The sequence below is a fragment of the Canis lupus genome, chromosome 12 (assembly GCF_011100685.1).
Source record: "Canis lupus familiaris isolate Mischka breed German Shepherd chromosome 12, alternate assembly UU_Cfam_GSD_1.0, whole genome shotgun sequence".
Lineage (NCBI taxonomy): Eukaryota > Metazoa > Chordata > Mammalia > Carnivora > Canidae > Canis > Canis lupus.
The window spans coordinates 60,834,292-60,860,018 of NC_049233.1; the positions used below are offsets into that span (position 1 = coordinate 60,834,292).

The 25,727-nt window shown below is 32.7% G+C and overlaps 1 long non-coding RNA gene across 2 annotated transcripts in view; it reads left to right on the plus strand.

The window, feature by feature from the left end:
• The first annotated feature begins 842 nt into the window (after positions 1–842).
• Positions 843–25,727, plus strand: part of LOC111098181 — an 80,688-nt gene continuing 55,803 nt past the window's right edge. The window contains exons 1-6 of one of the 2 annotated variants that reach the window (XR_005367474.1): positions 862–938; positions 5,556–5,604; positions 5,956–5,995; positions 6,396–6,437; positions 9,133–9,284; positions 12,192–12,249. This is a non-coding gene — a long non-coding RNA (uncharacterized LOC111098181). Of the gene's footprint in view, positions 939–5,555; positions 5,605–5,955; positions 5,996–6,395; positions 6,438–9,132; positions 9,285–12,191; positions 12,250–25,727 lie in introns of both variants that reach the window. The other variant, XR_005367473.1, reaches the window with a different exon arrangement.

Below are 25,727 nucleotides of genomic sequence, written 5' to 3' on the forward strand. Positions count from 1 at the left end.
TTTTTTTAAGATTTTATTTATTTATTCATGATAGAGACAGAGAGAGAGAGAAGCCGACACACAGGCAGAGGGAGAAGCAGGCTCCATGCTGGGAGCCCGACGTGGGACTTGATACCAGGACTCCAGGATCACGTCCTGGGCCAAAGGCAGGCACTGAACCGTTGAGCCACCCAGGGATCCCCGAGTTCATGCATTTAAAGTGTTTTCTTTCCAGCATTAATTAGGCTTATTTTCAGATTTTACCCCCTTGATCATACACAAAGTTCCTGGCTAATGTGGAGTTGTTTTTATTATCTGACTTTCTAGGCTTATCAATGGGAAATTGTGGACAAATTCCAGAAATTTTAGATCAAAATGTCTCAACTGATCCTAGCATATATGCCAACAATGTTTAGGTCTACTGCTTTGAAACTTCAGTAGATCTGTCTCCAACAATAGATCGGAGATATACTATATCATTGCATCCAGTGAGTTGTAACAGAGATGTGTCTAGGACACTTTGCCTACTTTTTTGTTCCTTCTAAATTATTCTGTTTCTAGTTCCTGAACTGCCTAAGAAAACATTGGTTACTTATTCTGCCTTTGGTCTTATATAACAGTATCCACATTCTATTATAATAACAAATTATCAAATTTAGTGGCTTAAAAAATGCTCACTTACTATCTAATAGTTCTGTAAGTCTGAAGTTCAGCATGGCCTCACTAGGATAAAATCAAGATGTAGGCAGGGCTATGTTTCCTAATGGAGGCTTTGAGTATGAACCCAGTCCCAAGTTCAGATTGTTAACAGAATCTGCTCTGTGATGTAAGGCTGAGGTCGCTGTTTCCTTACTAGTTGTCAGCTGAGGGCTACTCCTACCTAGCTCCTTGAGCTTTCTGTTATTTCCACAAGGGCCCCTCCATCTAAGGACCCATCATGGCACACTGACTCTTACTAGGTATAGTTCTGACTTTACTTTCTGAGCATTTCACCGACTTCCTCCTATTTAAAAGGTCATGTAACTAGATTTGGTCCTTCTGGATAATCCAGTATAACCTTCCTATTATAACCTTCCTGTAATGTTAATGACATCAGCAAAGTCTCTTTTTCCATGTAATGTTACATTTTCACAAATGCCAAGGCTTCAGTCATAGACATCTTTCAGAGGGATCATTCTGCCTATCGCAATTATATAAGGTCTCATTATACATTCCAACTTTTCTCTATAGTGTAGGGAAAGATAAAGACACACTGTTGGTAACATTTCTTCCAAGTAGCATAGTGATTCTGAAATAAAATTCAATTAACTTACATTGGATGAATTGTCAGGATCTTTTATTTAAAGTGATTTAAGATTTCAGGATATTCTTCTTTGGTTTTTCTAATTAGTCACTACATTAAAAAAAATGTATTTTAATTATATTTCTCAATAGCTGAATTATGTTCTCTGATTAAATGGTATTTTCCATGAAAATCCTTATATTCACATTATTTGCTGGAAACCATTTTTGTATTCATTGAACATCTTTCAATTCATTAATTATATGGGAGAAGTTTTCATTTAAACAGAAACTTAAAGTCCTGAAAATTTTGAGCATTTGTCATTTGTCATGATTAGAAAGTTTTAATCATACGTATTTTATTCAGATCTTATCCTATGACTGAAGAGGGCTGAAAAATTATAGGTTATGTTATTGAAAATTGTATGCTATATTAAATGTATTGGTTTGATTCATAAGGAACAGGGAGATTTATATCTGAGTGATTTTCAAATACACGTCATTCATCTTATTTCTTTCTATAAATTAAAAGTGCAGAAGAATATTATTTTATGGGGATTATTATATTAATTTTTAGAAATTTTTCTATGCACAATAAGCTTAAGAATAAAGAAGCTAGAAATGCATTATACACCATAAAATATCGTTTTTACTCTCTGTGTGTACATACAGACAAAACCACTCTTTTTTATTATTTGTACATCTAGTCTTCTACATGAGCCCCAGTAAACACTTATTCCTCCCTCAAAGACAAATATCCAAAAAAGATGCTAAATAAATGGAAAATACTTGCAATTCCCTATCTAAAGTATTATATTTAATGGTGGTATTTATTTTTCTGACTGCTTGTCCAGACCCAAAAGACAAACACAAGCATGTCAGCCCTCACCACTTAAACAAATGTCACCATTACTAAAATATACAATAAAGAAATTCAGTTCAGATTGAAAGAAAGAAAGGAAACTGTTCATCCATACATGTTATCATGTATTTATAAAATCTAAGTTGGGAGTGGAGGAAGCTACTACTAAGGTTCCAGGCATAAACATAAACATACATAAACACACACATTCAAAAATATGTTTTCAATTCACATTCCAATGCATTGCATTTTTTGTTTTTTTGTTGTTTGTTATGTCTGTGTTCTCATTTAGTTGAGGGGAAAATAGTTTGTATGGCATAAAAAAAATTGTGACCAAAATACAGATGAGGAGCGTGAAGAACGCAGGATGTATTCTATCTTCTTCTTCTTCTTCTTCTTCTTCTTCTTCTTCTTCTTCTTCTTCTTCTTCTTCTTCTTCTTCTTCTTCTTCTTCTTCTTCTTCTTCTTCTTCTTTTAAGGCTGACCCAATGCTTTTATTTTTTTACTTTTTAATAAATTTATTTTTTATTGGTGTTCAATTTACCAACATACAGAATAACACCCAGTGCTCATCCCGTCAAGTGTCCCCCTCAGTGCCCGTCACCCATTCACCCCCACCCCCCGACCTCCTCCCTTTCCACCACCCCTAGTTCGTTTCCCAGAGTTAGGAGTCTTTATGTTCTGTTTCCCTTTCTGATATTTCCCACACATTTCTTCTCCCTTCCCTCCTATTCCCTTTCACTATTATTTATATTCCCCAAATGAATGAGAACATACACTGTTTGTCCTTCTCCGATTGACTTACTTCACTCAGCATAATACCCTCCAGTTCCATCCACGTCGAAGCAAATGGTGGGTATTTGTCGTTTCTAATGGCTGAGGAATATTCCATTGTATACATAGACCACATCTTCTTTATCCATTAATCTTTAGATGGACACCGAGGCTCCTTCCACAGTTTGGCTATTGTGGACATTGCTGCTAGAAACATCGGGGTGCAGGTGTCCCAGCGTTTCATTGCATCTGTATCTTTGGGGTAAATCCCCAGCAGTGCAATTGCTGGGTGTAGGGCAGATCTATTTTTAACTCTTTGAGGAACCTCCACACAGTTTTCCAGAGTGGCTGCACCAGTTCACATTCCCACCAACAGTGTAAGAGGGTTCCCCTTTCTCCACATCCTCTCCAACATTTGTGGTTTCTTGCCTTGTTAATTTTCCCCATTCTCACTGGTGTGAGGTGGTATCTCATTGTGGTTTTGGTTTGTATTTCCCTGATGGCAAGTGATGTGGAGCATTTCCTCATGTGCGTGTTGGCCATGTCTATGTCTTCCTCTGTGAGATTTCTGTTCATGTCTTTTGCCCATTTCATGATTGGATTCTTTGTTTCTTTGGTGTTGAGTTTAATAAGTTCTTTATAGATGTTGGAAACTAGCCCTTTATCTGATATGTCATCTGCAAATATCTTCTCCCATTCTGTAGGTTGTCTTTGAGTTTTGTTGACTGTATCCTTTGCTGTGCAAAAGCTTCTTATCTTGATGAAGTCCCAATAGTTCATTTTTGCTTTTTTTTTCTTTTGCCTTCGTGGATGTATCTTGCAAGAAGTTACTGTGGCTGAGTTCAGAAAGGGTGTTGCCTGTATTCTATCTTCAATTGGACCTTGTGGACTGAATGTGAGCCCCTGTTGTTAATGAGAAGATCAAACATCCCAAGGGATCTTTCCTAGAGATAGTTAGATTTGGAGCATGAGCAGAAAATGGGATTTTGATGCTACCTTGCTTAATGTCTTTATATTTCTTATATCTCAAATAGACTTTGATAAAATTATTTAGACCTATGTCATGATCAAAAATTGCTGAAACTACTAGTTTTTATATATGAGAAAGGATATCATTCATTCTTCATTTTTTTTAATCTAAATCTTTACTACAACTGCTATTTGGAAGTGTCTCTCTCTAATTCCATATATATGTCATTTCCATAAACCTAATCATTCAAGCTCTTACACCACCTAATCTAACCAATAATATTTTGGAAAATTGGAAAATAGGAATACAGATTCCACTTGATATACTAATCTTTAGCTCTTTTAGGTAGCCTCAGTAATTTCTTTTTTAGATTTTTTTCAGTTGGCTACATTCATCACTTTGCTTAGCTGGGCTAGAAAGTCCTTGAACTTGATTTGCCCATCTGACTTCTGGTGCTCCATTTTTCACTCTATCCTGTAGTCTATTTGCTGCAGAGCTACAGGCTTTCCTAAAGAGAAAGTGGAAGCTATCAGGTCTCTTAGCATCTAGGTCTATACCAATCACAGTATAATATCCAGCACATTTCACATTTTATGAACTGTAGGATTTTACTAGATATAAGAAAATATAGACAGTGATTAAGAGCACTGGTACTGGAATCAGACAAATATGTAAATTTTGCTCTGGCATTGTTACTGTCTGGGTCATCTCCAACAATTATCTAAAATTTCTAAGATTCATTTTCCTCTATTTTTTAAAAGATATTATTTATTTATTCATGAGAGACACGGAGAGAGATGCAGAGACACAGGCAGAGGGAGAAGCAGGCTCCATGCAGGGAGCCCGAGGCGGGACTTCATCCTGTGACCCCAGGATCACGCCCTAAGCTGAAGGCATACCTCAACTGCTGAGCCACCCAGGCATCCTTCATTTTTCTCTGTTATAAAATGGGATTTCAAACAGTTGATGTTAAAAGGAATTTGGATAGCTTCATCAGTAATGGTTTATGGCAAATATACTTTTATATAAAATATTTTCTTTTAAAAGCCCTAAAATAGCCATCATCAATAATTTGTTTTAGCAAATTAGCATTGTTTAAATCAATTGGTCTGAACTGAATAATGTGATTACCTGTATATTCCCTTCCTCTTTAAAAGGTGAGACCCATAGTCATTTCTTTGCAGTCCCATCATTTAAAGTTACTTAAAATGATGAAATGATCAGGGATAACTAAATTATTACTACCATAATCTATAAGACTTTAAATAAATAAGCAGCACTGTCATTTTATCCTACCTGACTAAATTGAAAAATAATACAAAATAGCATTCATTTAGTTCTCTGAATATTTTTGCCGTTGCTTAATTTTGAGTTGGAAAATCAGCACTTGAGAGCACAAATAGTACTGTATTTTCATTCAGTTCTGTGGGTTAATATGAGTGTGTCTTATATACATATATATAAAGAAATGGAGACATTTAGTATTGTGCTGATGACATTCTATGCATTCACCCTTAAATATTTCAGAATACATTTTCCAAGAATCTATAACCCTGGAACAATTATCAAAATTGTTAATTAGAACACTGACATGGTAATTTTATTAAATCAATTGTATACCTTCAAATTTCATAAATTTCTCCAATAATGTACTTATTAGTAATTTTTGTTTTCTTGTGTTGGTTCCAGGTCAGACCATTTATACTTATTGCTATCTTTCTTTAGTCTTCTTCAACCTGTAAGTGTTCATTTGCCTTTCTTTAGCTTTTGTGAACTTGACATTAAAAAAAAATTACAAACCAGTTATTTTATTTTAAAGATTTTATTTATTTATTCATGAGACACACACACACACACAGAGAGAGAGACAGAGAGACAGAGAGAGACAAAGACACAAGCAGGCTCCATGCAGGGAGACCCATGTGGGACTGGATCCCTCGCTCCAGGATCACGCCCAGGGCAGAAGGCAGGCACTAAACCACTGAGCCACAAAGGGATCCCCCAAACCAGTTGTATTTTAGAATGTCCCTCATTTTAGTTTTAATTCATTCTTACTAATGATCTCATTCAAATGATGTATTTTTGACAGCAATATCACAGAAGCGATGCTGTATCTTTCTCGGTGGCTGGTAAGAGGGCACATACTGTCAGCTTGTTCTGTTACTGCTGATGTTAACTTTGATGATTTGCCTAAGGTGATAACAACTAGGTTAATACACTGTAAAATTGCTAATTCCTACTTGAAAAAAAAAAAGAAAGAAAGAAAAGAAAAGAAAAGAAAAGAAAAGAAAAAAGAAAAGAAAAGAAAAGAAAAAAAAGAAAAGAAAAGAAAAAGTAATTAGAGGGGAATTACTTGGAGAGTATGTAAATATCCTGCTCCTCATCAAATTTTACCCTTGAGGTTAGTTCCCACTCATGATTTTGTCTCGTTTAATTATTATGATAGTTGCTAAATGGTGTTATTTTTAACTCTATCATTCTTTTCATAGATCAGGACTAGGACAGCTCATTTTTTTTTTAAATCTCCAGGAATACCTGGAAGTATGGAACTGACTTTTGGCCACAAGATGGGTGAGAATTCTAACTACTGATTTATAATATGATTTTTATTTTTTTAATTTCTCTTTTTTTATTTATGATAGTCACACACAGAGAGAGAGAGAGAGAGAGGCAGAGATACAGGCAGAGAGAGAAGCAGGCTCCATGCACCGGGACTCCGACGTGGGATTCGATCCCAGGTCTCCAGGATCACGCCCTGGGCCAAAGGCAGGCGCCAAACCGCTGCGCCACCCAGGGATCCCTATAATATGATTTTTAAAGTTGGAAACTTTTCTGGTGTCACCAGGCCGGTTGGCATATTGATCACTTACACCTGGTGTAACCAGTTACAAGTTTGGCTCGGTTATGTGGCTAGAAAGGCATGAAAGATCCCACTGGGAACATTTGGGAAGCTCTTATAAAACCAAGAAGACACACAAATTGTAGTGACACACAAATTCATATTCCAGAAATGCAGTATATCATATATGAATAATTCTAAAGAACTGTGCCTGGAAGTTTCTCAGGCTATTAATGCTTGTCTACATACTTTCCATATACTTCAACTTTATTAAGATACGTGTGAACATTCACTCTGAAGTCTATGAGTCTTCAATTATCTAGCCATGTGAAATCATTTTTATAGCACTTTACAGCAGGGGAGACCTTTACACTCACTCCCACTTATTTATTTATTCCTATCAGTATGCACTCATAAATTCTTTATTTTACAAAAATTCTGTTACTATTATTATTTCTTTTGAAACTCAGATTTTCTGCAGTCTATTGGAAGTTCTTCAAGTTAGTTCCATTGTATTATTGACATACTATTATTTTATGTGCATTTCCCTATTTCTTTTGTTTTATGTGGTAGGAAGATGCCCATATTTATGTGTGTATATGTGTATGTGTATACAAAGTTTTTCTAATATTCCAATTAAACTCACAAAATCATTTATTCTTATATTTTCCTTCTTTCTAACAGTCTCTTTTCCACAATGAAAAACCAGCTTCTGATTATCCTCAATGCATTTACTCAATTGCCAAATCCTTAAATACACAGCACTTTCTTGATTGTTATCCCATACCTCTCTGAAAACAAATTTGTAACTAGATTTCCATATTTGCTTGTGGACATTTTTCTCTTTAGTCTGGGCATACATAGAAAAGTATTGTGTTTAATATGCAGGGTAGGTCTTTTTCCCCTTTTATGTCCTGTTATTTTTTGTTTTGTTTTTCTATGTATTCTATATTAGTATTTATTTCATTTTTATTGCTTTAATTTGCTTATTTTTAAAATTAATAATCACATGGATCCAAAAGTCAGGATCTTTTATCCTGAAAGAAATGTTCACTTCCCTTTTAATTTCTCCCCTCCTATTCACACCCATCTTATAACTGTTGTACCATTTTGAATTCCAATCAGCCTATTTGCCCACAGCCTTGCGAATAGAGTTTGTTGTCAGGTTTTGCAAATTTTGGCAATCTAATAGGTGATAAATGATAATTCTTTTAGTTTTGCTTTTTCATTTCTCTTATATACATAGCAAAGTTGAACATTTTAAATTACTAAATTACCTTTTTATAATTTTGCTTTGTTTATTATTGATTGTTGACCTTTTTCTCAGGTTTTTTTTTTCTGTTTTCCTAGATTTTAAAGGATATTTATATATTAAAGATGACATGTTTATCTGTGCTTTATGTTGTAAATATCTTTTACAATTGATTGTCAGGGCTCCTAGGTGGCTCAGTGGATTAAGCGTCTGATTCTTGATTTAAGCTCAGGTCATGATCTCAAGTCATGATTGCAGGGTCATGGGACCAGCCATGTGTTGGGCTCTGTGCTCAGCAGGAAGATGCTTCTCTCCCTCTCCCTCTACTCCTTCCCTTGCTCTCTCTCTGTCTCTCAAGTAAATAAATCTTAAAAAAATATTGTTTGCCTTTAGAATTATGGCATCAAAACGTTATTCTTTTTCATTGTGTATATTTTTAAATCATATTTGAATATATTAATTTTTTTCTTTTATTCCTTCCGGATTTTAAGTCATATAAACTCTTTCCCTACACCTAGAATATTCAAAACCTTACATATGTTTTCTTTTGCTATGTGTGGTATTTGTTTTGTTATAGCTGTATAATATTTAGAGCTTATTCTTATAAATTGTAACATATGTTATTTTTTTCCAACTGGCTATGCAATTTTCTGGACACCACTTATTAAAAAGTCAGTCTATTGCCTTCGTAATTTCAGATGTTATCTTTATAATATATTAAATGTCCCTTGACAATTCAGATCAATTTCTGGACTTCCTATTATATTTCATTGCTTTTTTGTCTGTTTATGCATCAACACCACATTATTTTGAATAACATGGTTTTAGAGAATATTTAATTTTATGTCAGTCTTGCTCCTCATGTTTCTAGTTATACTAGTTATTCTAATAAAAGTATAATCCTTGTGTTAATGTCCATAAAAGTTTGTAGGTTTATTTATTGGGATTATGCTAAATTCATAAATTTAATTAGGGAGAAGAGTTATCTTAGTATGTTGAGTCATTCTATTAAAGAATGACAGACATATTTCTTTATATTTGTGCAAGTCTGATTTGTTTCATTGAGAAGTACTTTAACTTCATAAACAGTTTCCATGTTTCTTTTTAAGTGTATTTATGTTTTCTCATCTTTTTCTTCTTCTTCTTCTTTTTTTTTTTTTTTTTTTTTTTTTGAGGGAGGAGAGACTGAAGAAGAGGGAGAGAAAGAATCTTAAGCAGGCTCCACACTCAGTACCAAGTCCAATGGAGGGCACAATCCTATGACCCTGAAAATCATGACCTGAGCTGAAATCCGGTGTGGGATGTTTAACCAACTGAGCCATCCCAGGTACCCTAGTTTTCTCATTTTTGATATTGCTATAGTGAATAGATTTTTCTCTACCATTGTGTCTTAGAACTGGTTGTTGTTCATGAGTAAGTAGGCTTTTTAAATTCTATATGTTAGTGTTTTCTGCTACTTTAGTGTATAATTTTATTTATTTGTTTGTTTATTTATTTATTTATTTTTAAAGATTGTATGTATTTACTCATGAGAGACACAGAGAGAGAGGCAGAGACATAGGCAGAGGGGGAAGAAGTCTCCGCAGAGGGAGGCCAGTGCAGGACTCGATCCCAAGAACCTAGGATCATGCCCTGAGCCAGAGGCAAACACGCAACTACTGAGTCACCCAGGCATCCCTATAATTTTATTTTTTAATCAAAATTTTGATTTCAGCTTTTTAGGTATACTATCTTAGAGTGTACAAATAGAAAGAGTTGTACTTCCTATTTTACAACTTACTGTTTTTAATTTGTCAGGTAATTTCAATATAGTGTTAAATACTGGGGGTCTTAGTTGGCATCTTTAATTTGTGTCTGGTATTAATGGAAATGCTACTGTTTCCTTATTAAACAAAATACTGATTTTACAACTAATTTGTTTTTATTTTGTTAAAGATGTATCAATATGTATCTCCTTAGCTATATTTTTATGAAGAGTGAAAATTTAATTTTTTTGTAATTCTTTATCATCTTTAGAGGTAATCACATGATTCTTCTTCAACACACTGGTAGTATATTATCTTAATAGATTTATAAATATTGAACCAACCTTGCAGTATTATAATAAATGCCAATTGCTCATGGTGAATTGCTTTCTTAAAGTGATGTTGAATACTGGTTGCCAAAAATTTCTTTAGGATTTATAATTAATATGGTAATTGTTAATTTTATAGCAGTTGGGGAAAGAGATGGCCAGATGGTTGGTAAAACATTATTTCTGGATCTGTTTGTGAGGATGTTTCTAGAAGATATTAACATTTGAATCAGCAAACTGAGTAAAGATTCACCCTCACCCTCACCCTCATCATCTAATCTGTTGAGATCTCATACAGAACAAGTGGAAAAAGGGTGAATTCTTTTTATCTCCTCTTTGACCAAGATATTCATTTTTTACCACCTCTTATAACGTGTTTCGGGGTCCTTTGTACTTGGGACTTGCATCAACACCTACTCTGGGAAATTTCTTTGGTCTTTGATCTTGGCCTCGTAGTTACACCAATGACTCCCCTCATTCTCAGGCCTTTGGACTTGGACTGAATTATAGCACCTGTATTCTTGGTTCTCTAGCTTGCAGACACCATTTCATGATATATGTCAGCTTCTATAATCATGTGAGTCAATTCTCATCATAAATCTCATCTATCATCTATCATCTATTTTTCTATCTCTATCATCTATCATTTATCTATCTTATCTATCACCTCCTATTGGTTATGTTTCTGAGAACACTAACACAAATATTAAGTCATTCATTGTAATTTTAATTTTTGTTCTTATTCATATTGGGAGGAGGAATTTATCAACTCTGATCTTTGTGCTTTTTTTTTTTGTCCTCTTTTTTTTCCCTGCAGAGCCTTAAATTTCCCTTTTGTGTCTCTCATTACCATTACCATTGGATATGGAAACAAATATCTCTCCTTTCCTTACACTTTTTCTTCTTTAGTCATGATGCCTTGTAAACTTACCAATAGGAACCATGCCTACTGTGTTCAGTCCTCTGAAAAAAAAAACATATTTCTTTTTCAGAATTTTGACAGTTATGGTGGGATTTTTCTTCCTGGCAACTTTTTAAGTCGATCTTCTACTTGCTATCCTTTTTTCCCCTGGACAGCAATGCTTATATAGTGGTATGATCAAAGGATGTGAGAAATAGCTGCTTATCTGGCATTTTTTTTTCACTTACAGGTATTTTAATTGTAGTTTTCATGTCTTTCAGATGTTCTGAGCGTGAAGATTTTGTGTAGTTGTACAGGTTCTTATGGGGGATCTATATTGTTTTTTTGAGAACATGGAGAGAGATGCAGATATTAGAGCCACCATTTTCCTTGACCATCAACATTCTCCTATTTTTGCATGAGTAATTGGTGTATTCAGTTGAAAAAAAAAACATTTCTTAAAGAGAGAATTGTATTTATTTTGTCTATAGTTATCCCAACTAATGTGCTCTCATGAACACAAATTATTATCATATAACCTAAAGGAGCCAAAATAGATGTTATGAGGACAATTATAGTAATCTTAAGAGGTGAAAATTTTCACTGTAGTGTTGGAATAGAAGTCAGCAAATTAAATTCCTAGAACATCAGCTTGAGTTCTTTCATAGAAAAAAGTTCCAAAGCAAGTTTATTGAGTTTTCCTCTGGGACTTCTCCCAGATGTGCACTAAATTGGTGTTTATAGAGGAAACATGTTCCATGAAATCAGTTCCCCTTCTCCAAATTTTTCTATTTTTATTAAAATGACTGCTACATTGAAGGTAGAAATCAAATTGTTTGAGAGTTGTATATTTATTCATATTTACTCCTTATTTGTACCACCCATCTGCTTCATCTATCCACTTTTTAATATATGGCACTCAAATGTTGAGAGCAATGACAACTATATTCATGAACTCCATCTATGTATAAATGTATAAATAACCATTTAACCTTTAAATATCTTGATAATCATTCAGCAAGCCAAAGGCATAGATGTCACCAGTTTTAATGCACACACTGATTTGCTCTTGGGTTTTATCACTTACAACCATTAAGAATTGAAAGGATAATTTATCTTGAAGGTTGAAGCATGTGTCTTTTAACAAAGTGTTATCTAGGGACAAAAAAAGGAACCATAAACAGATGGATTAGTTCTCTGTGCACTAAATCTAAAGGGTACTGAGCTGCATGATATGTTCTTTTTCGCTTTTTCTTTAGCTCAAGGTCACAAGTGGAAAATAGTAATTCTTCTCTGAAAGCCTCATACCCTATGAAGGTAAATTTTATTATGAGTATGCGAGCTTTATATTAATTGTTTTGTTTTTCTGCAATTATGCATAAAATTGTACTAATTATATTTATATTAGCTTATTGTTTTTCCCATGCTTTATATATTTTTAAAGGGTTACTTTATTAAAATAATATCCAATAAACCCAGGCAAGCATATAGTGCTGGACAGAATAAAGAACAAAAAGAAATAACATTTACTGAGAATATATATTAAATGTTATTTACTTTAAATAAGCTAGCTCATTTAATACCTACAATACTCTTATAATTTAGATAATTTATGGCAATTTTATATATGAGGAAATGGAAGTTATATCCTCTATACAAGTTGTACAGAGTCACAGTTTCTCTGTTAAGTAGCACAGCCTAGAATAAATATCAGGTTTATGTGACATTTTCTATAACATGATACCTAGTAGAATATTAAAGGATCTATACAAAATCTATATACAGCATTCGTATTTATAAAAATAGTTATTATGCACTATAAACTATTTTTAATGTGCTATTGGCAAAGAGTTGATACACAGAGCAGTAGAACAAAATAGACAATCCAGAAATAGACCCACATATGAGTGGCAAAGGATTTTGGAAGGAGATAATAGATAAAGTGTACCTTTTCAACAGTTTTGCGGGAATAAATGGACATCCTTAAGCTTATAATTAAATTCAACCTAAATATTACAACTTATACTTTTAACAAAAGTGTATTATAAATATAAATATAAAATTATAAAACTTTGAAGGAAGAAATGGAAGAAAAATCTTTGTGCCCTGGTGTTGGAGAGTTCTTAAATGTGATAGGAAGGAACAGACTAGGAGAGAATGTTTGCAAATCACATATCTAGCTAAAATAATTTTATCTTAATATATAAAGAGCTCTTAGTACTCACCAGTAGGAAAACAAAAACCCCAATTAATAAAAATACATACAAGACCTGAAAGGACACTTCATCAAAGATGATATATGAATGTTAAAAAAAGGACATAAAAATTGTTCAACATTATTAGTGAATATGAGTATGCAAATTAAAACCATAATAAAATACCAGTAAAACAACTTGTAGGATGGCCAAAAATAATTGACAATATCAATTGATAATAAGGATTCTGAACGTTTGAAACTCTCATGCATTGCCAGTGGTTATAGAAAATGGTACACCTACTCTGAAAAGAGTTTGACAATTTCTTATAAATACATAATTACTATATGGTCTAGAGAACACTCTCTTTTGTATTCACCCTAAAGAAAGAAAAACTTATCTTAAAACAAAAACTTGTACATGATTATTTATGAAATTTATAATTACCCCAAACTAGAGACAACCTAAATATTCTTCAACTTGGATGAATTGCAAAAGTGTTTTATGCAAATGAGAGAAGTCAATCTCAAAAGTTCACAAACTATTAGATTTTATTTATATGACATTCTCCAGAAGATAAATCTATAGTGGCAGAGAAGATATAGTTTCCAGTGACCAGTAGTAGGAGGACAGTATTACTTAAGGATATCACAAGAGTGTTTGGGGGAAATGGGTCTCTTCTGCATTCAGATTATTATATGGTTATATACCCATACATGTGTTAAAATCCATAGAACCATTCGCCAAAAAATATATTACAAAAGACCTATTGCAGTACTCAGGAAAGGTCAGTAATAGTGTCAGTGGTTTCAATGTTATTCATAAAATGCAATTTTGAATGATATTGCAGGTTATTATATGAAAACATAATTCCGTATGGAAAAAAATATCATTCTCTGAAATATATCAATGATAAGGCCCTAGGGACACATGAACCTAAGAAACAAATTAAGTATGTAAACATAAACCAATAGAAATTATCCTTATTATAATTTTTGATGTTTAGATGATCAATATTTCAATTTTCCTGTAATGTATTTGATTTTCCCATAAGATATTATTAATATTTAATATTTCTAAGTTCACAATACCAGCTATTACTATGTTTCACTTGAATAACAGATACTCTTTTAAAGAAGTTTGTTTTTGAAAATAATTTTAAATATACAATGTTTTTTTTTAAAAAGTTCACATCATCATAAGATCAATTTTGCGACAATAAAAACTAACTTAAAAATAATATATTGGGCAGCCCCGGTGGCTTAGCGGTTTAGCGCCGCCTTCAGCCCAAGGTGTGATCCTAGAGATCCAGGATCAAGTCCCACGTCGGGCTCCCTGCGTGGAGCCTGCTTCTGCCTCTGCCTGTGTCTCTGCCTCTCTCTCTCTCTCTCTCTCTCCTCTCTCTGATGTGTCTCCATGAATAAATAATAATAATAATAATAATAATAATAATAATAATATTATTTCAACTTAGCACCACCTTTCACTTCCAAATGAATCTCAGTTTGGTTAGCATAATGTTTTCTTAATCTGTCTTTAAAGAAGTTAGTAGGGCTCTCAATTTCTTACTGGGACACAGAACATTCATTTTCATACCTAAAAAGATGCTTCCTTTCTTTCCTCCAAGTAGCTAAGTTCTCTCTTAATTTGGTTGAAATCCAGCTCCACTTTCTTTCGTACTTTTTTTCTTTGCTCTTATCCCCTATAGATCTTGTTTGAATGACCTTTTTAGCAATAGTCCATTGTTGCCTGATATTGTTCTATTCCATCATTTCTTATTAAATAATTCAAAAATTTCTTCAGAGAAAGAAAAATCTTTTATTTCCTTTGTACAGAGGCACAGTGTGCATATAGCGTGGTGTTATTTTCTGTGTGGTGTTTGATGAATTTATGATGATACACCAATAACAGCAGGATAATAAGATTAACTTTTATTCCCCTAGGATGCCAGTCTGTTAATTAGGGGGGAACAAAGATAAGATGATGTAGAGAAGATGCTACTACTGATACTCAAAATGTGTATCTCTTCCAAAAATAGCTTATGATATTTAAAAGAAACAGGTGAACTTAGAAAGTTAAGCTGCTTGAGAGCTGACAGCTGCCCTGTCCTATTATAGAGATATTTCCTGGGCTTGCTCAAATAAGCCCTAAGTGTCAGCACTGACTTGCTCTTGTCATGGAGCAATTGAACAAGCTCTGAGTTATAAGACACGTGTCAAATTACCAGGGTATGCAGAGAGCACCCACATTCCAAGGTTACCACTGTAGGATGACCATGGAAACCAATGCGAAATCGCCCATGTCTATACATGTGTATGAGTTTTAGTTTGAACAAAGAAGAGAGTCTTGATGGGGGTGGGGAGACGAGTTTTCATATTTGGATAAGAAATCCCATAAATCCATTATATTAACACATTTTGAAGATAAACTAAGAGCTGTACTGCTTCAGATACTCAGCCTTATCCTTGGTTGTGAATGTGTACCTTTTGCTAGTAAGCAGCTGACTCAGCAGTAGTTAAGAGTTTACTAAGAAAGAAAGGTCTCCAGTTGTTTGAGACAGTCCTTTTATATATATATATACACATATATATCTAAATGTTACTTCTTTTAAAAGCTCCTTAAAAATAAATAAATAAATAAATAAATAAATAAATAAATAAGTTCCTTGATGCTGATACTTATCTTTAAGTTTTCAATACCTTGCAATATTATCTGTAGAATAGATTACAAATTTTATTGCATGGAAGTGTAATTTATAAATAAATAAATAATAAATAAAGTGTAATTTATAGGAGTTGATTTTTAAAAATATTTTATTTATTATTTGAGAGAGAGAGAGTAAGCGAGCAAGAGAGAGAGCGCGAGCATGTGGAAATGACCTGGGGGAGGAGCAGAAGGAGAAGGAGAAGCAGATTCCCTATTGAGCAGAGAGCCAGAGGTGGGGCTGGATTCAGGGCTCCATGATCAGGACCTGAGGCAAAGGCAGAGGCTTAACTGACTGAGCCACCTAGATACCTTTCTAGGAGTTGAATTTTAAGACAGGAAATATCTTAGACATATAAGTAAATTTTAGCTCTTGCTCTTCATATCAAAGTGTAAGCATACCCTGAGTTATCTGCTCTACTAAGGTAGGTCTGAAAAAGTAGAAAACTAGTTGAGATCAAGCAGAATTCATGATGTAACAGTTTTGTAATTGGTGGACACAGTAAGATAAGGGTTTTGAAGAGAGACTTGAATAGTAAGCTGTTAGGCTTGTGAAACATGCTATTTTAGTTGGTTAAATATTTAGCCATATTTCCCAGGCCTAACTATTTTCTAGAGAAAGTAGTTACTTTGCCGAGAAGCAGATTATTCAATACAAAGACATGCTTTCCTAAGTATCCCTGGTCACAGAATCACTTAACCCAAGGACAGGAAAATATATTTGGTCCTAGTATTGGTTTGGATAGGGACAGGAGGTTATGTTGTTTTCAGTTTTCATTATTATTTTTATGTTGTTGCTTCTTACTCCTCTGCTGAGCACTCATTTTTTGAATCTCCCTTACACTTGTATTGAATCTTTCCATCCATTCCCCCGTGTCTAACCTTTCACTTACCATCTTTTTCTGTGACTCATTCTTGTATTCTGGTAGGATTTCTTGAGCTAATGCTCTCAATCAGTAAATCTATTTTCTACAGAATTCAGTCTTTTATCTGCTGTCTTTGTAGATTTTTAAACCCTGTAATCATGTTTCAGTTTTGTATTTTTATGTTTTAATAGTTAAGCAATATTTTCTGATCTCATGCATCCTAACATTTTATATAACAGTATCATGTGATTAACCAGCCAAAGTATATACTCTGTGTTAAGACTATGTTAAGATAATTATGTGGATATGAGATCATATCTGAATTTTTAAGGAAATAATACATTTAGGTTTATGAAAATGCTGCATTTTCATGTGTTAGTAATTACATTTCCATTTTTGAAATATGAGAACTTTAAACTTAAAAGGTGTTGTTTCTAGACATTAATTATCTGTCCAAATGAAAATTTGAAGGTACTTTTTTTTTTTTTAAAGTTGTTTCTTAAAAAAAAAAATAAAGTTGTTTCTTTTTCTACAGGTAGGAAACTAGAAAAAGAATGAACAAAATGCTAGAGAACATATGACTTCCCACAAATGTTCTATAGGGAAAAATGATAGTAATTTGATCTTATTTTAATATTATACTAATAAATATATTTAACAAAGTATTATGCAAAGACTTTGAAACATTCTGTTAAATTAGTTAATGGTGTTCTGTAGAACTAATACTTAAATTTCAGATGTGTTTCAAATGTATCTACCCAACATCATTGATTGCTTTGAATTTTTTAATGCACTCTTTTTAAGTGCTGAGGGAAAAAATATTGCTTAATCTGGCACTGCTACATTTCCATTGCACTGAATTTTACTGCTTTCCAGCTTCATTTTGTCCCAATAGAACATTTCATTTTATGGCAGGTGAAACTTGTGTCACTATTTTTCTACCCCTGAAGCTTACTAGCTTTGTAATGCAGCATGTTCATCCTCCTGGGAAAGAGGACATACCTTACGTAATTGCTTTACTTCTAGGGAAAGCAAACAAGACCTGCTTTTTGAACTTATTCAATTGTGTGTAAAAGCAGAACGAAAGAAACAAAATCCAGAATTATAAAATCATATTCTCAGAATTATCAGGTCACATGTGCAACTTTATACTCAACTAGAAAGTTTCTAAAATAAGACAATAGCTGGAATGTTTTCCTCCTGTAAAATCTGTAAACTTGGGAATCTAATTCTAAAAATTACTAGACTTGCAAAAAAGCAGGAAAATATGTTTAAAATGAGGAGAGAAAGAGTTAATTGAAACTGACCCCAAACTGAACCACAGATATGTACATCTGAGCTCCATTTAGTGGGTAGTTATTATAATACAGAGAAGGCAAGAAGAAGCTGGGGCAGGAGAAATGAAAAATAATCATTTTGCCTTAGGCATGTTTTTAAATGCAGGGTCATAAAATGAACATCCATTGAGAAATATTAAGTATCAATTTATAAAAGAAAATACACTAGAGGTTACCAAGGAGGTTTAAACATGAAGTCAGGCATCTGGGATCCAAGTTCTGAATATTAGAATTTTACTTATGCAGAGATTTGATAAGTGGAGCCCATATTTGGGACCCAAAAAGAGACAATTATATTTTTTCACTTCAGTAAAAACAAAGAACAGCCAAAGGAATAGTGAAAGGTCAATGATGTAGCCCAGGATGGGTTAGATGTAGGCCCAAAGTTTTGCCTTTCCTAAGTAAGATTAGAACAGAAGAAAACTCCAAGGAAAGTTGTGCCAACACCAACACCTAAAGCATTCATCTGACTTGAGTGGGATTTGTTACATAGTGACGAGGCTATAAAATCCAAAAAAGAAAATTATTTGCTATATCATAATCAGGAAAACATTAAATTGACAGATTGCATTGATGCTCTGTGTGCTTAATAGATAATATTAGGAAAGTTTTTTAACCAAAGGAGCAGACATAATTTTGATCTTACAGGAAATTACAAATTTCCACCTAGTACAAAATTAAGTTTAAATTCCTAGTTAAAGAAAATCAATAAAAGAAAGGCAATATATTCAATAGAAATAAAAATAAAATAAGTCAAACATATGATTTCCTGAAGAAACAGGAAACCAAATGCTATTAATATGTGAAGAAATCCTCAACTTTCATAGAACTCGGAGAAATAAACACTAAAATTATACCACTTCATAACCATCCAATGGTAAAAATTAGAACTTTCTAGGATTGAGGGGAAAAGATACCCTTCATATGCAGCTGAAGGTAGTTTAATTGATCAAACCATTCTGAAGACCAATTTAGAAGTACTATTGAAATTTACTATACCTATAACCTCTGAACTATCTATTTAACTCTATGACACATTTAATTTATAACACAAGTAATCTATCACATGAGTCCATTAACAGGTATCTAACTATTATCAATCTACTGTTTTCTATAATGGAATATAATTTGAAATTAAATACATATAATACAAGGTAATGCTAAGAAGTAATAAAATAATTCAAATGTAAATTTCTGAGTGAATGGGCAAATATAACAAAATAATTATTCCCCCAAATATGCATGTTTTTGGGAAACTATTACAAATCTAATAGTAGTGATTAGACAAGCAGAAGTTAAATACACTAAAACTGGGCATCTAATATGTTGAGATGATAGGAAATTAAATGTGGAGAATGAAATGAATGGAACTGAAAGAAAATATATTTAGAAAAATAAAATAAAGGTTCTTATAAACACACATGGTGATAGGGTGCTATGGAATAAAAAGTAAAATCAGTTTAACTTGAAGAATTTGAAGTAGATATTTAAAACTACATCATGGTTTCATACCTAAATAAACAAATTAGTAGATATTAAATGATAATTACTATCATTGTCATAATTATTTTGAAATAAAATTTAGAGGTTGTCGTACTGATTTGGCAGAAATTGATGCCTGTGTTATCTATAATTATCTAGAGACAGCAAAACTTTATAGTTAAGAAGATGGGCTTTGGAGCTAAATTATTTAGGTTTCACTTTTACCTTGGGCGAATTAAATAATGCCTTTGACACTCATTTCCTCAATTTGAAAAATGCACCTAATATGATCATTTTGGCAGCTTATTGCCAAGATGGTCACCACCGATGCCTTCATTCTCAATATCTGCTTTGTATTTTGTCAAATGAGAATGGAATATGTTCTTCCACCTTTGAATTTGAATTAGTCTATGATGGCTCTCACCATAAAATTTCCAAGAAGTGAAGTTATACCAGTTCCAAGTTTAGCCTTAAGGAAACTGGTAACGTCCACCTGTTTTGTTTTTGTTTTTTTTTTTTTTAACTTACTCTGGAGAAAGGCAACTACAAATAAATTCATTTTGAGATTTCCCGCTGGAAGTCAAAGGTAGCAACTTGAAGAAGCTACATGGCGGAAGGAAATCCTGACAACCTGTAATAGTTCATCTATTCTTGGCTAGACTACAGACAGGTGAGTAAAGAAATGTTTATATAATTCCAGCTGCAGTTGTCCTCAGACTATAATATGAGAAATAACCAAAAGAATATTATCAACCACCAAACAAGTTATAATAAAATGATATGAATAGCTGAGGCAAGAGTGGGTATCTCTGTATTTCTTGTTTCTGACATTAGAGGAAAAGCAAACCAGCTAGCAGAGAAAATTCAGAGAGAACAAACTGAGAAGATAGATACATCATCATCATAACAGCATATATTAATAAGGCAACAGAAGGCATATACTAATAAGGAGCATGGAGAAAGGGGATTTTTAGGAATAATTTTTGCTAAAATAAGATTCTTGACAGTAAACTTAACCAAAGAGGTGAAAGACTTGTACAATGAAAACTCTGGAACATTGATGAAAGAAATCAAAGCTGGTACAAATAAATGTGAATACATCCTGTGTTCATTAAAATTCCAGTCACAATATTCCTTTAAGCTAAAGCCTAATTCGGAGCAAAGTCTCTAATTCCATTCAATTCTATAAAGGCTGAAAGAGATGAGGTAGCTGCAGAAGAAAAGTTTGAAGCTAGCAGAGGTTGGTTCGTGAGGCTTAAGGAAAGAAGTTATCTTGATAACAGAAAAGTGACAAATAAAGCAACAAATGCTTATAAAGAGACTATAAGTAGTTATCCATATGATGTAGCTTGGATATTTAAGGAATGGGACTACACTAAACAACAGGTTTTCAATGTGGATGACACAAACTTCTATTGGAAGATGCCATCTAGGACTTTCATAGCCAGAGAGAAGTCAATGCCTGACTCTAAAGCTTCAGAGGATAGTCTGTCCAATAGTAGGAGCTAATGTAGCTCGTGACTTTTAAGTTGAAGCCAGTGCTCACTTACTGTTCTAAAAATCCTTAAGAATTATGTTAAATTTACTCTATGTAGCCTAATCTAAGATTATGCTAAATCCACCTGTGCTCTATAATGGAAGAACAAAGCCTGGATGACAGCACATCTGTTTACAACATGGTTTACTGAATGTTTTATGCCCACTATTGAGATCCACTGCTCAGAGGAAAAGAAAAAAAAAAAAACCTTTAATTATATTACTGTTTGTTCATTGACAATGCACCTGGTCACCCAAGAACTCTGGTGGAGATGTACAATGAGATTAGTGTTGTTTTCATGCCTGCTAACACAACATTCATTTTGAAATCCATGGATCAAGGAGTAATATCATCTTCCAAGTCTTAATATTTAATAATACATAAGACTATAGCTGGCATATATAATGATTACTCTGATGGATCTGGAAAAGGACATTTAAAACCTTTAGGAAAAATTCACCATTCTAGAAGCCATTAAGAATATTCATATTTTATGGGAAGAGACCACAGTATCCACATGAACAGGAATTTGGAAAAAGTTGACTCCGACTCTAATGGATGACTGAGGGGTTCAAGACACCAGTGGAGGAAGTCACTGAAGATGAGGTGGAAATTGTAAGAGAACTAGAATTAGAGGTGGTGCCTGAGGTTGTGACTGAATTGCTGCAACCTCATGAGAAACTTTGAACAGATGAGGAGTTGCTTCCAATGGGTGAACAAAAAAAGTAGTTTTGTGAAACAGAATCTGCTCCTGTTGAAGATGTGAAAATTATTGAAATGACAACAAAGTATTCAGAATATGAAATAAACAGTTAGCAAAGCAGTGACAGGTTTGAAAGGATTGACCTCAATTTTGAAAGAAATTCTGCTATGGGTAAAATGCTATCAAATACAATACATGCTACAGAGAAATCAGTCATGAAAGATAAAGTCGATGATGCTGTAAACTTCACTGTTTTCATCTCTTAAGAAATTGCCAAAGCCACCTCAGCCCTCAGCCACCAGGATCCTGATCAGTCAGCAGCTGTCAACATTTAGACAAGACCCTCCTCCAGTAAAAAGATTAAGACATACTAAAAAAGTTCAGATGAAGGTTAGCAATTTTTTAGCGATAGAATATTTTGTTATGGTATAGATATTGTTATTTTAGGCAGAATGCTTTTGCTTACTTACTAGACTATATAGTATAGTGTAAACACAATTTTTATATGAACTAGAAAACCAAAAAATTCCTTTGACTTGCTTTATTGTGATATTTGCTTGGTTATGGTGGTCTGGATCCAAACCCACAATATCTCTAAGGTATATTTATATTGGTAATACTTTTTTTGAATGTCCCAGTTGAAACAAGTGAAAAATAGATATAAGTCAGCTATAATATAAGTAATAAAAGAATTAATTATGTACATCTGCACATATCTATACACATACACACTCAAATACAAAATATCCTGATACATATTTATATCTAAAACACAATCATTTGAGATTAAAATATGCTTAATATATATGGAAGTATATTTTAAAGGAATACAGAGTTCAAGAAAATCAGAATGATTGATACTCATTGCTTCTATTTCTGTATTCTCTGTTTTTAGGTAATCATATCTTCAAAAGTTACAGGATATTTTATCTTTGGCCTCATTCTTTTTTTAACCAACCTGAACCTTATTCTCTCTGCCCAACACACGTCATTTTACCTCTTCCTTTTATATGCTTTCAGAAATTTGCTAGAGTAGCAGGTCTCTTATGCTATACTCCAGTTTTCATACATAAGCTATTAAGTTCAGTAAGAAAGAATGTTGAAGGGGGATGAAGAGTTAGCTCCTTTGTTCTACAGGCTTTACATTTTATACTGAAAGAAAATAGTCCAGTGTTTCCTATCTTTGAATTTATACTGTTTACTTTTCTTCCTTCAAAATGTTTCTTAAAAGTTTGTCATTGTAGGAACTCAACTTAAGACGATATTCTTCTCTATAATGGCTAGACAGTGAATGCTATATAAAAACTAAAATACAAAGAATTATTTCACCTACCAAATGTCAATTAACAATTTTGATTGTGTTTTTACTGAATCAGCTAAATTGTTACACGTGTTCAGATGATTCAAATACAGAATAAATGGATTTATTCCTTTCATTGACAATTTCTTTTGATTAATTAAAATGAAACAAACCACTCTATTTTTTTAGCAGATCTTTTTGTTAAAATATTAGTGAGATCTACTTGGCATAACTGACAAAATTTCTGCAAATACTGGCCTCTACGGTCAAGAGTCCTTTGTCCAGCCACATTATTCTTTGACATCAATTAGATTCTAAAAACTTCAATTATTACAATGATTATGTGTAATTTTAATAGCTACTGTTAGATTACATTAAATATGATGCAGGTTTAAAACTACCTTCAGAAGCATATGACTTTACCTACTTTTCTATACATTTGTTATGAAGTGTCATTAGCAATATAATTCATCAGTTGGCTTTGCCTATAATTCCTTTTTCATACTAGATCTTTAAAATTTATAAACATAAATAATATTAATAATGCCATACATTTAATGAAATTTTCTAAGAAAACATAAAAAAATAAGAAAGTAACCCAAAACTTCTTTTCACCTATCAAATGTGTATAAGCTAAAGATATTGATACATTATTTATTAGCAAATTATACTCTGAAGCACCTGATAAAGTGTTAACATTTGTACTATTCAAATCATGCCATAATTTTTCAAGAAAGGAAACACAAGCAAATATTAAAAGGGCAAAAAAGAAAAGACATACTTCAAACCAAACAACTCAAAATGATTAATATTGGAAAAGATGCTCAAATTTATTAAGCCAGAAATGTGCATATTAAGTTATACCTAAGTTTGACAAAAATTATTGTTGTATGACTTATTCCTTTAGTAAATGGGAGGAAAGAGACATTTTAACTTATAGAGACTTTTTTTTAAAGGTTTATTTATTTATTCATGAGAGACATAGAGAGAGAGAGAGAGAGGCAGAGACACAGGCAGAGGGAGAAAGAGGCTCCTCTTAGGGAGCCCGATGCGGGACCCCGGAATCATGGCCTGAGCCAAAGGCAGGCGCCCAACCATTGAGCCACCCAGGCATCCCTTAGAGACATTTTAATTTTTTTTCAAATCAATCTATAAATAAATATTAATATAAAATTATAGATATACTGAAGCAAACCAGCTTTTGATGATCCATTCATTCTTATAAATGCCTAACAACATCAGAATATTTATAGGAGGATGTTATCTTTAAAACAAATTAAAGAAGTTAAAAAATCTTGGAATATATAAAATACTTATTATAGGGGAATGATTATATGTGGTCTTTTCATTCCATATGATAGTATGAAGGTAACAGAAATGAATAAATTCACTGTATGTCAAAGACTTAAAGTTTTTCCAAACATAATATGTAATGATAAAAGCCAGAAGCAGAAATATATTTATAACATAATAAAATTTTATAAAAGAAATAACAGGATCAATTTATGGGTATGTGTTTATCTTTGCACAACTCTGAGGAAATTATGTAGAAACACATCAGATACTTAATATTTATTGATAGATAAAAGAAAGGAGGTAAAAAACATATGTATAAAAGAAAAAATTTACCCATGATTTTAAAATAGTGTTCTAATGGAGTTATTTATTCCAAATTATATGTTAGCATGTATAAAACGTGTAAAAAATAAGATCACTGTAAATATCAATGCTGGTTACCTTATGGTGGATAACTTCAAAGGCATTTAGATCCTTAAAATATTCTTTAATATCCTATTTACTTTAAATATGATATCAAGAGAACACTCATCTCATTTATTCTATTGTCTTATGTTTTTTACTATTCCATCATCACTCCTACAGTTTTATTTATTTCATATATATTTAATTCAAATGTACGGAAGTTCTGTAATCTAAATCTATTTTGTTTGCTTGTGATAATACCTCCATTAAGTCATAGAGAGGATTTTAAAAATGAAAATAAACTGAGGGTTGCTGGAAGAGAGAGAGGAATGGTGTGACAGGATGATGGACATTGAGGAGAACACATGATGTGATAACCACAGAGTATTACATGAGATGGATGAATCACTGACCTCTACCTCTAAAAGTAATAATATATTATATGTTAATTAATTGAATTCAAATTTTAAAATGAATAAAGTGAAAGTTATTTGAGTATAATTTAAATATGGTAAAATAAACACCTTTAAGTAAACAATTCAATGACTTTTAACAGTATTTGACCCCAGTTTGGGGTCATTATGAAAACTATAAATGCATCTGTATAATTGGGGTCCTGATCAACAATTTCAGATCACTGATAATATTGAAGGAATAAAAGAGATAAAAGAGAAAAATCTAGTCCACATTCTAAAAGAAATTTTGTGAATTCAACAAGATGTTTTAGAATATCTTCTAAAAGGCAATTCTTACTCATTTTTTTTATCTTATTGAGTGAGTTATAGGATATTCTCACATATTTTGAATATTAACCTCTTAGAAGAAAGATGGCTTGATTTAAGGAAGTTTTTAGAGATTATGAATATGTGTAGTATGTTGGTTGTGGCAGTGGTATTATAGATATATGCATGTGTTCAAACTCATCAAGATGTATACATCAAATATATGCATTTATTTGTATATTGATTGTA